Below are 11,979 nucleotides of genomic sequence, written 5' to 3' on the forward strand. Positions count from 1 at the left end.
GCTAATATTTAAGGAATGGGGTGGGTTTTGACAAATATGTCCTCCCAATATCAAACTCACTTCTACGCCCTTGCACCTACTAATGTATGTTTTTGGACTGTGGGAGGAACCCAGAGCACACAGAGGAAACCAGAAAACATATTACATTTTGAAATTGAAAGCCAGAAATTTCCTAGCTAACAGATGCCATGTTGAGTGTTACAAGCTTTTATCACTGTCTCCTCCTCTTTTATAACATCTCTGATATGGGAACTGATAAAAATTGGCATTCTCCTATCTGTAGACAGAGCAGGACAGTGATGATAGAGCGTGAGAATAAAGGGAAGTGACAATGCACAGAGAGGACTGTTATAGTCACAGAAACATTCAATTGCCTGTGTGTTTCAGCTCCGACAGAAAGGTCTGATTGGACGGAGGAAGAGATGGTTTTTTTAAACATGTATATTGTGGTCGGTCCTGTTATCAAGTTCAACTGAAAATTTCAAATGTTGACATGTCCATTGCGTATTTCACAGACTAGGAGTTCCTCTGTGGACATCAGTCAATGTGGCAGTCAGAAGCACCCAACACATCATCTTTCCGCTCAGTGGCATGTTTGGATCTCAGTATAATGCTCAGTAGAGCTTCCAGTGCCACTGATCATAAAGGTATGATTATTTTTCAATTGTTGCTTGGGAATGGATGAATCTTTTTCTGCACCCCCACCCCCTAGTGGCCACTCTGCCAGTGGAATTATTCTGTCAGAAATAAAGAATGATTGCCAAAGTGCTTCATTCCCAATGGACACTGGATCCAAAACAGTGGCATCAATCAAGTGAAATGCAGGATATATTTGCTCATTCAAGGAAGCGCTGACAAAGCTGGGAGACCACGGATACGTATTTGATTTTATAAAGCCTGTGTAGCCTAGGCTTGCTTTGACTATTGAAAGTTAGACACCAGTGTTTGACACAATATTTATTTATTAATTTCTCCATTTAAGTCTCAAAACCTGAGACATTTCACCAGACCTCTCCATGATAAACCATCTGCCGGCTATTCAGAGCACTATGGTTCAATTCCCTATTCTCTAGACAGAGGACAGTGATGATAGAGGGTGTGAAGGAAGGAACGTGACATTGCACAAGGAGGATTGTTATAGTCACAGAAACATTCAATTGTCCCTGCCTCCCAGCTATGTGTGAAAGGTCTGATTGGACAGGGGAAGAGATGCATTTTTTAATAAACAGGCTTTTATTGTATTCAGTTGCTAAGGGCTGTAATGCATATTTCAAACACTAACAGGTCCTTTGCATATTTTACAGACTACAAGCTCCACTGCGGACATCAGTGGCAGTCAGAAACATCCAACATATTCATCCTTCCCCTCAGTGACATGTTTAGTTCTATTGCAGCTTAATGTTTAACAGAGTTTGCAGACAATATCTTCTCCACAGACGTCCAATCATTCTGTGGCTGTCTGGTTTATGACAGATTCAGTCGTCTTGTATTAAGCCAGTGTCTTTCTCCTTGCCCCTCAGGCGAACTCTTGTTTGCTTATCTCCTGTCTGCTTCTCTCATGGGCTCCATCCATGAAATTCTTTTACAATATTGTAATCATGCTAGGTGTTCATGCTAATTATTTTTGTAAAGGTTAGACGCCTTGTAAAGCCTTTTTTTTTTCATCTAAACCAACATCAGCATGTGTTCACACAACACTTAGGGGACTCTGTTATCCAATCATATTAGACCAGCCAGAACAGGGTTGGACACCCACAAAATACGTCAGAAAAACAAGGCCTGTTGAAGTAAAGTTTCCGGGTGGTCGTATTAGGCCTTGGGTGTGATAGATAATGCTGAACTGCAGTTTGACACTAGAGGGCAGCAGAGACGGTCGGAGTTACTGCTGCTGCCGCTGCTGTGGGTGGCCTTTATGCACTACAACACATACATTACCAAACACATCAAAAACACCCTTCTAATGCGTGGATTCAGTTATTTTAGATACTGTGAAATAAAAAGTCATTTTTTAGCGGTTGTTCTAAGTCTGACCACATGAGATAAAATTAGTCATTTTGATTTATCGCTGCATCTTAAGATAGAATTTTCCTACCTCTTTGTCTGAATAGCGCTGGACCTGTGTTTATATGAGATTGCCAAGATGACGGTTAACTGAACCAAACAAACACAGTGAGCATGGAGAAATAAGAATACCGATTAAAGCAACACTACGTATTACCACATTTCAGAAACTGCACTATGTAACTTTTGGAAGTGGGTAGGAAATCCACAGCTAATTATTAAAAATTATAACTTGGCTTCAGGCCGCATGGTGGTGCAGCAGGTAGTGTCGCAGTCACACAGCTCCAGTGAGCTGGAGGTTGTGGGTTAGATTCCCGCTCAGGGTGACTGTCTGTGAGGAGTTGGTGTGTTCTCCCCGTGTCTGCGTGGGTTTCTTCTGGGTGCTCCGGTTTCCTCTCACAGTCCAAAAACACATGTTGGTAGGTGGATTGGTGACTCAAAAAATGGAAGGATGTGTCACAAAAGGAACAGCAGCTATAATCAAGGCACAGGGTGGGAAATCAGATCTGGGTGGCCGGCTAGACTGGAGGCGTTCTTGATTTCCCAATAGATTGCCTTTATCTACTGGTTGCACTAGATAAATGCATGCGATGCTGTGTGCTGCGCTGGAAATCCTATACAATTGACCTGTTTTATACTTCAAGTATTCTGCCCCTTAACCCATCACCTGTTTCTTCAACCTGAACCCATACAGTATTCCATACTTTTACACTTGGTTGTATGTTAATTTGTTTATCATTTATTTATCTTTATGTGGGCATCCACTAGAACTAATTCCTTGGCTGTTAAAGTGGCTAATAATATGCCTCTCATTCTGACAGTATCTCTCCTGGAATAAATCAGAGGGCAAAGCTGATCTGTGTGATGGTTTTTATTTTTGAAATCAAACAGTGCCCTCCATTGGTCCACAGGGTAATGACAGTATATCAAGTAACCAAAATGCTTAACACTTCTAAACAAGCTAATGGGACGTGTCTGATTCTAATTTACAGTCATGTCTGTCTGCATTTTTTTTTGTCTGGGTTTAAAAAAAGAGCTCAGCTTGTGATCCTTGGGGTAAGAGAATTCAGCCTGAACTGATAAGCACATTCAACCCCAGGGGGCAATTTTAGGGCAACCATCTCCACTTGGATTGATCATGCCTCATGAAGACACATACTGAGCTAATAAATGAGCCAGTGAAACTAGCACTTCCTGTTTTCTTCTTGACTGAGAAATGGAAAAAAGAAAAAGTGTGGAATAGCACAGAATAACACTGTAACCACAAATTAAAAGAAAAAAAACACACACACTTACATACACCTTATTTTGATGTTAGGAATAAAACACTCTTTGAACCCCTATTTAAGATATAGTTTTGTGTTTCTGAATTTAACTATTTTGAAAATATTTAAATATTTATTTAGTGATGAATATGTCTGGACCAAAAACATCCAAACAGCACAATTACTCAGACCCTGACATGAACACAAAGAGTAAATTAGGGCCATATCTACCTCATATCACTTTTTGTACAGTTCGCAATACCAACACTGGGAAAGCACCATCACAGCCGTATCTTTGCCAAAAGTGGGCCAGGTCTGTTTGTGAAATGTGAGTGAAATAAACATATTTAATATTCGGGCCACTATTGGCCCAGATGCAGTTTGCAGCCAACAATGGGCCCTGTCTTTGACTGTGGGTCACATCCGCAAAGTATCAGGCAGGCTCTTCTAGTGTCAGGTTCATTTTAATAATCCACTGATTATAAAGAGGTTTATTTGTGTGATTGTTTCCATTTCTTTGTGGTGCATTTCACAGTTTTACTTTTGATCAGACTTATAGATAATAAAAGAGCAGCTTATGGTGGTACTTTGAATTAAACTTCCATCTATGCAGAAAATTAGGGCTGGGTTCCCTGCCTGGGTCAGCACACCACACTATATATCCATCCAATAAACATCCACTAACATCCTTCATCAATTCGCCAAACACAGTGTCTGGCAAATGACATGGATGTAAATAACTGCGGAGGTACAATAGCCACTGACTGCTATTTGCTGCACCTTTGTAACAGGTGTATTACCCTCAAGGGCCATGTCTATCTACAGTCCTCTTTTAATGGTCAACAGATCACGGGAAGGTTCTGTGTTCATTGTGTAAAGTTCAGAGCAGTTACGCAATGTTAGTACAGCAGCTTTTTAGCAGTATTCTCCAACCTCTGGGAATCTCAGAAGGGATCAGACCTTGTCCAGTGTAAATCTTTATTGGAATTTTCAAACTTGGCACCAAACTAAAAGTTGGCTCGTGTCTGTGTAGAGAAAGTCAGTGGGTTAGACAGCTATCAGTGAGTCTCACAGCAAACTCAGTTAAGAGTCTTTTTACATGCACCACAGACAGCCATTAAAGATGAGCAGAGGCTTTGGCAGAGAATCACACAACCTTCATCGATCATACATCAGACTTGCTGGGAAACAAGGACAAAGTGATATGATGAAGCCCAGAGCAGAGACATTGGAACTGATCAAAGCACCACTCAGGAGCAAGCTTTTTCAGAACAAATCTGATTATGCTGCAAAAACTTTTTTTAAAAGTTTATTTTTAAAAAACAATTAATTATTATTTTCCATTTTATATAAATTGCATATAAAGTGCAATTCATTTTCTAAATGAAACAGTGTATGCCACAAACAGTAGCTCTTAAAACAGATTTAATAAAGCCTCTGATACAGCTATGCCAAGTTCATGTCATTGCAATTGTGGTTTCATTGCTGCAAGACGAACGTTCATTGCAGAAAATGACTGATTGTGTTGTAGTTATTGAATAATAAACATGATTAAATTGTGACATTTTCAAAATACATGCTTAGGTCAATGGATGAGATGTAAACAAAGTCATTCAGAGAGCTTTCATTTGAAAGTGTATTGTATTGGTTAAAATGTCTGCCAAACAAATATAGCCACTTTATTTATTATATTATATTACTATATTTTATTTTCTAGTATACTGTCAAATTGTGTTTTCTTTTATTGGATTGTTTGATTTGTTTTAAATCTTATTTAATGGCTTTTAAATTGTTTTAATTACAGTTTCTCTACTGTATAAAAATATTCAGTTTAGGCCCATTAAGTGTAGCACAGAAAAATCTAAAGTATCAGTCAAGATATTCATAAAAAATTCAGAACAGAAAAGCACACTTCTGAGAGTATAGGTTTTTATTTCAGATCAGACCACTCTTGGTGACTTTGTTTACACCTTAAAGACAGAATACGTCAAGGATGAAGGAATTCATCGTGGTTTTTCAGTTTTTCAGCCTAATCTTTATGTTGTGCACCTGTAGCACAATAACAAACAATAATTCTGGTGCAAAATATGAGAGAAATGTAAAACCTAATGACTCCAAACAACTATTAAATAGAAAGCAATAAACTGGAGAAATTGTTTGTTTTCTGCTAATTTCTAAATGCAGGGAAGATGTCAAGATTTGTTTCCCCTATTAACTGTCAGAAAACATTAGTTATGACAGGTAGAAATAAGGTTGGTAATTACTGGAGTATTCTATCAAACAGCTGGTCTGTCATCCAGTAATTATGATGCAGCGACTATAATTATTGATGCAGCTACTCTTATGAAAGAAGTAGTAGCACTGCCTGCCAGTTTATGCTTCTAGCAGCTAGTTCCTCACACAGGGGCAGCCATGTCTGAAATAGGTTTAGTGTAGAACTACTGACACATTCAGGTCCCTAGGTGTCAGTATAATGGCATTTAAAAAATGGAGAAATTGTCTTAGTATTCCATTTAAATACGAAGGTGTTCAGGTAATAGGTTTGATTTCAGTAGATGTCGAGAATGTTAATTTTATATATTCTGTGTGCAATCTGTCAGCTTTTTAAATTATTATTCTCTGGTTCTTATGCTTCACTGCATGTGAAACTTTCATAATTGAAAAATCTCACTTCATGCAGACAATAAAAACTTTAGAGTCTAAGTTCCCCCCAAGCATAAACTCAGCCAAGACTTCAGTAAAAAGCCCTGAAACACATCTGCTCATCAAGCTCCCAGCAACAGCAGCTAAAAGAGAGTGTTTTGGAGTGTATCTTACCTGCTGCAAAGCGGTTCACAATGACTCCTGCCATCTCGTCTCTCTCCCTCTCTCTCCGTCTCTCACCCCGTCCACCTCCGCAAGCTTCATGCTTCATTAGCAGCCTGCCTCATGGTACGGTCCCAAATTGCTCACAGCGTCAGGTAAGAGCGAGGGCATGAAATGGATTTGGGACGGAGAGGGGCATGAGGGGCTGTGTGAAGGGCACTGAAGCATCCCACAGGTAAAAACAGTGCACCTTAAACCCACTTAACAAACAGGCCCACATTTTCACAACCAATCAAAGGCCAGAGGTTTGAGAGACTGCAGGGAGAAGAAAGGAGGGAGAGTGGGAAAAAATGAGTAGGAGAATAAAAACATTACAAGAGACTGTAATGGACTCAACACTCTTAAGGTAGCTATTTATTTATTTTCTTGTAAATATTTAAAATCCATTGTTCAGAAGATACTGCATTTCTGAGGAGGTTAAATATAAGATTCGGCTGCATAAAGAAGGAGACAGTGAAAGGACAATGTATGCAAAAAGGCAGAAGTTTCCAAAAATGAATAAAACATGTAGAAAAAATGGGACTCTTAATAGACCTCCAAACCATCACTAAAGCTATCATCTTAGAGACACTGAAGAAAATCAAGCCTCACTTTAGTGTTTGAACTGAAACACTCCCCAGGATGTGTGTCTGTCAAGAAGCCATTCTCAGAAAAATGAAAAAGAAGACAATTTGCATTAGAACTCCTAAACTGAAGCAAGGCTTTATGAACTGATTAGGCATAATTTATAATTGGGTTTATCTGTGTTATAGTAAGGAGAATATGCTTCTTGTACTTACCATTGGGGCAAGATATTTACAGGGAGCAATTCCTTTCTTTGGAAAGTGAAAAAAATCATGCCTTTCCAAAAAAAACAAACAAAAAAAAAAAAACGTATTAAACGCAAAAGGTAGAGGATGGCTTTTGTGATGGTTTTTGTGCAGAACTGTGTTTTGGAATGCACTGAAAACACTTAGCTATGTATTTGTTTGCCAAAATGGCAGCCTCTGATATACACCATACTGCCAAAAGTATTCACTATTCTGCCTTTGCACGCATATGAATTTGAGTAATATCCCATTCCTAAGACATACGGTTTAATATCACGTGGGCCGACCCTTTGCAGCTATAACAGAGTTAACTCTTCTCAGAAGGCTGTCCACAAGGTTTGGAGTGTGTCTTCCAAAATCGCATTTCTGAAGTCAGACACTGATGTTGGACGAGAGCCTGACTCACAGTCGCTGCTCTAATTCATCCCAAAGGTGTTGTGTCAGGTTAAGGTCAGGACTGCGCAGGCCCGCCGAGTTCTTACACACCAAACTCACTCATCCATGTTTTTATGGATCTTGCTTTGTGCACAGGTGCACATTCATGTCGGAAGAGGATGGGCCCATTCCCAAATTTTTCCCGCAATGTTGGGAGCATGAAATTGTCCAAAATCTCTTGATATGCTGAAGCATTAAAAGTTCCTTTCACCACTGGAAATAAGGGGCTGAGCCAGACTACTGAAAAACAACCCCACACCATAATCCCAAACTTTACACTTGGCACACCGCAGTCAGATCAGTACTGTTCCCCTGGCAACCACCAAACCCAGACTCGTCCGTTAGATTGCCCAATGGAGAAGCATGATTCATCACTCCATAGAAAATGTCTCCACTGCTTTAGAGTCCAGTGTCTTCGTGCTTTACACCACTGTATCTGATATGCTTTGCATTGCACTTGGTGATGTAAGTCTTGGATGCAGCTGCTCGGCCATGGAAACCCATTCAATGAATCTCTCTGCACACTGTTCTTAAACTAATCTGAAGGCCACATGAAGTTTGTAGGTCTATAGCGATTGACTCTGCAGCAAGTTTACGACCTCAGCACACTTTATGCCTAGCATCCGCAGTATAGTGTCTATACCAGCTATACTCCTATTTTGTACTGCAAGTAGGCTGATGAATAGATAAGTCAGTGGAGTAATATGCAGCACTTGCAATGGATGAACTGATTTTTTTTCAGATAAATTCAAGGATGCTTGAAATACCTTAGTCTCTTAGCTGCATCCAAGACTTACATCACCAAGTGCAATGCAAAGCATATCAGATACAGTGGTGTAAAGCACGAAGACACTGGACTCTAAAGCAGTGGAGACATTTTCTATGGAGTGATGAATCATGCTTCTCCATTGGGCAATCTAACGTCCAGTTAGTCCAGGTGCCAGTCCATCACAGGGCACCAGACACTCATGGACACTTTCGCATGGCCAGTCCACTTACCAGTTTTTAGACTGGGAGAACACATCAATCTCCTCAAGGCAGTGACCCGAGATGGCTTTTAAACCCATGACCCCAGGACTCTGGAGCGGACATTGATACTACCTGTTGTGCCACTGCCCCTCACACTGAAATAAACACATGAACTTTTCCAAATTCACAAAAAGCAGTGAACCCCAGACCACTCACCATCTCAGCTGAAAACCGCAGTGCATGAGTCTACGTCTGTAATTTCAGACATCATGCTGCATAAGGAATCACATAGAGCTATTTTTACTTAAAACCACAAACAGGACTCTGATAAAACAAATTCAGAAAGAAGACATTTTGAAGATAATTGATTGTTAAATAGAGTGCAACTTTTCAATATATTTTAAGTTAGAATCACTCAGTCCTATTAATTACTTCGAACATAAGAGTTTACAGTGTACAGCTTTGGCACCATGAAAAGTTAATGAGTTCATGATGGTATTATAAAACAGAGTGTGCAGCTCAGCTCACACACTTTACTAGCTGTTGGCTTGAACATTGACTTTTGAGTTTAAACTCTCATTACAAATTGCTGAACAGACATGTACTCCAAAACCACAAAAGAAATATGTGACAGATAATCAACTATAAAACATGTTTGTGGTCATAGTCCAAGACTTTTGTTGTTATGCCCATCTTTTCATGCGTATAAATGAATAAATAAAACAGGATATATTATGTAGAATCCTTCACATTATCATTCACAGTTTTCACACATCATTCACACACATTATCATAACAAATCTGGTCAATTCTAACTGAAATTGAAGTGTCCCATTGTAAAAATCCCAGCATGTTTAAACTTAAAGTGTAAATGCTCCTAATGACAAAGAAAATGTGAATAAACACAGACTTCATCATCAGTATAGCTCACAGCAAAAGTCCCAAAAAAAAAACAAAACACATGTTGGTAGGTGGATTGGCGACTCAAAAGTTTTCGTAGGTGTAAGTGCATGTGTGTGTGTCGCCCTGTGAAGGACTGGCGCCCCCTCCAGGGTGTATTCCTGCATTGCGCCCAATTATTCCAGGTGGATAAGCGGTTACAGATAATGAATGAATGAATGTTACCATTAAGCACAGCTATAAACAACCAGAGCTTTAACTTGCACTGTTATGCAGATGATACACGATTGTACATATCAGCCAAGCCCAATGACAAACACGAATTAAAAAAATAGAGGGCTGTGTAAAAGGCGTGAGAGGCTGAATGTTGCGTAACTTCCTCCTTCTAAATTGTAACAAAATAGAGGTTCTCCTTCTGGGTCCAAAAGTGGCAAGAAATAAATGATCAGATTTTTAACCTCGCTGACTTTCCAGTTATACCTGGTTCAGCAGCAAAAAATCTTGGCGTCATAATTGATTCAGATTGGATGCACTAACCGGAATTTAAGTAAACTTCAAATAGTTCCAAATGCTGTAGCCAGAGTCCTCACTAAAACTAGAAAATTTGACCATATCACACTTTATAGTTCCTTTTAAACATAAGTGTCTTACAGAAAAACATACCTAAAACGTCTTATACCACTGACCCCAAGCAGAACTCTGGTGACCCCTATATGTACCTAATACTCCCCTTATGGCCCAGCAACTCGTGGCAAGTCCTCCCTCCCTTTATCATACTCTCTCTCTCTCTCACAGCTGCTTTGTAGTATTTTTAGGGCTGTCATCCCCTGGACCTGACAGTTCTACAGACCCCAGCTCACGGCGCAGTGCGTATATAACAGACCCTCTCCAGGAGCAGAGAGCCAAAAACAGCAGGTTAATGACGCATCAGAACAACAACACATTGCCACATCATCGAGCAGATAGACCACCACCGGCCCACAGGTAAGACCTGACCAAGGATCTGGCACCAAAATCTCTGGCATTTCACCTGCCAAATGACCACAGTCATTTGGCTGTATTTTGTACCAACTGTTGTAGTTTTTAGAAATGTAACTGAGCTATTGCAATGCATTACTAACTGCTATTTACTCCAGTAATGAAGCACTGAGGCAATTTATTTTTTTGCTCATGTATAATGACAAAAAATAAACCCTATCCTATTTTCTTCTATATTATTGCTGAGAAAAAAGCCAAGATGTACTGCCTGTGTGTGTCTTATCTTGTTAGCCTTGAGTGTATCTGGCTCACATTGTGGGCTTCTGAGAGTCAAGTAATTTAAAGAATTAAATGAGCCTTAGAAATGTGTGTTTTTGAAGATGTTAGATGGCTAAGGCTGCCTCTCGAATCACAACACTACTTTCTAGATGGAATACATACAGAAATAAGTGCATTATCTGCCATTCTGGTCAATTTTGACCTAGCACCCATCTGGCCTCTAGTAAATACCTTATTTAGCACTAATTGAAATGGAATTACCGGTGGGCCTATGTGAAAAGCTATAATGGCCTAGCACTGCAATTGTCATAAGAGTGTGATCGGTGCAAATGTTGGAGAAGGGCCGCCTGTGCACTCTTTCGCAGGCTGTATAAAATAACAGGCACCCAGCAAATGCTCCCGAGAGCCTGGAACATGATTTGCCATGTCATTTAATACCAAATCTGTCTAGTTTTACTGCTCTGAAGCTCATGTGTTAATTAAACATATTCTCCTGAACCAATCACTGGAGAGTTACATTTATCTGACATTTGCGCTATTCCATCTTCTGCCACAGAAAAGTGATGCATTGAATTTACCAGATACAGATGTGTCCATTATTATCCACATGAATAAAACTGCAAATTAGTTTCCCACACCTCCGAAGTTCAGTCTTAGAATATGAATGCATATTTTGTTTTTCATGCTCCAAGTCATCCCAGACACTTTCATAAATGTTGAGATCTGGACTCTGGATTGGCCAGTCCGCTGGTCTGAGAACACAAGCAGCTTTTTTGACTTCATGTCACAGTGGAAGGATGGAATGAAATGGATTGCTTTCCCTGCATTCCTAGCCTGTTGGGGACAGTATAGTGGTCTTCTATAGGTGTATGATAGATTGATTGATTAATCGATTGATTGATGTCCGTTATGTATTTAATTTTTGTAACAATAGCTTTGCAAATTTTTCCTTTTACATCCATCCATCCATCCATCCATTATCTGTAACCGCTTATCCAATTTAGGGTCGCGGGGGGTCCAGAGCCTACCTGGAATTTCCTTTTACATTTGCTCTTCAAATAAATTATCTGTATCTGATTTTATATATATTATATATATATTCAGAAATCACAGCTTAAATGACTATATTAAATGACTATATTAAATGGAAATGAAAATTGATAAAACATATTTGATCATCATTGTGAGTAATAGCACCCCTTGAGGTGCAGTTCTTAACTGTGAGTGAGTGAGTGAGTGAGTATGTAAGTGAGTGAGTGAGTGAATGAATAATTGAGTAATAATATTTGACTTACAAGCCAGTTACACAAGGTGCTTCACAGCTTCAAATGCCTGTATTTAAAGTTATGGTGGAGCTGAGGGTCATTAATGCTTGGTTTCTGTTATCTATGCAGGCGTAACCTCAAACTCCATCAAAG

This window comes from Hoplias malabaricus, chromosome 4, assembly GCF_029633855.1.
Source record: "Hoplias malabaricus isolate fHopMal1 chromosome 4, fHopMal1.hap1, whole genome shotgun sequence".
NCBI classification, from domain to species: domain Eukaryota; kingdom Metazoa; phylum Chordata; class Actinopteri; order Characiformes; family Erythrinidae; genus Hoplias; species Hoplias malabaricus.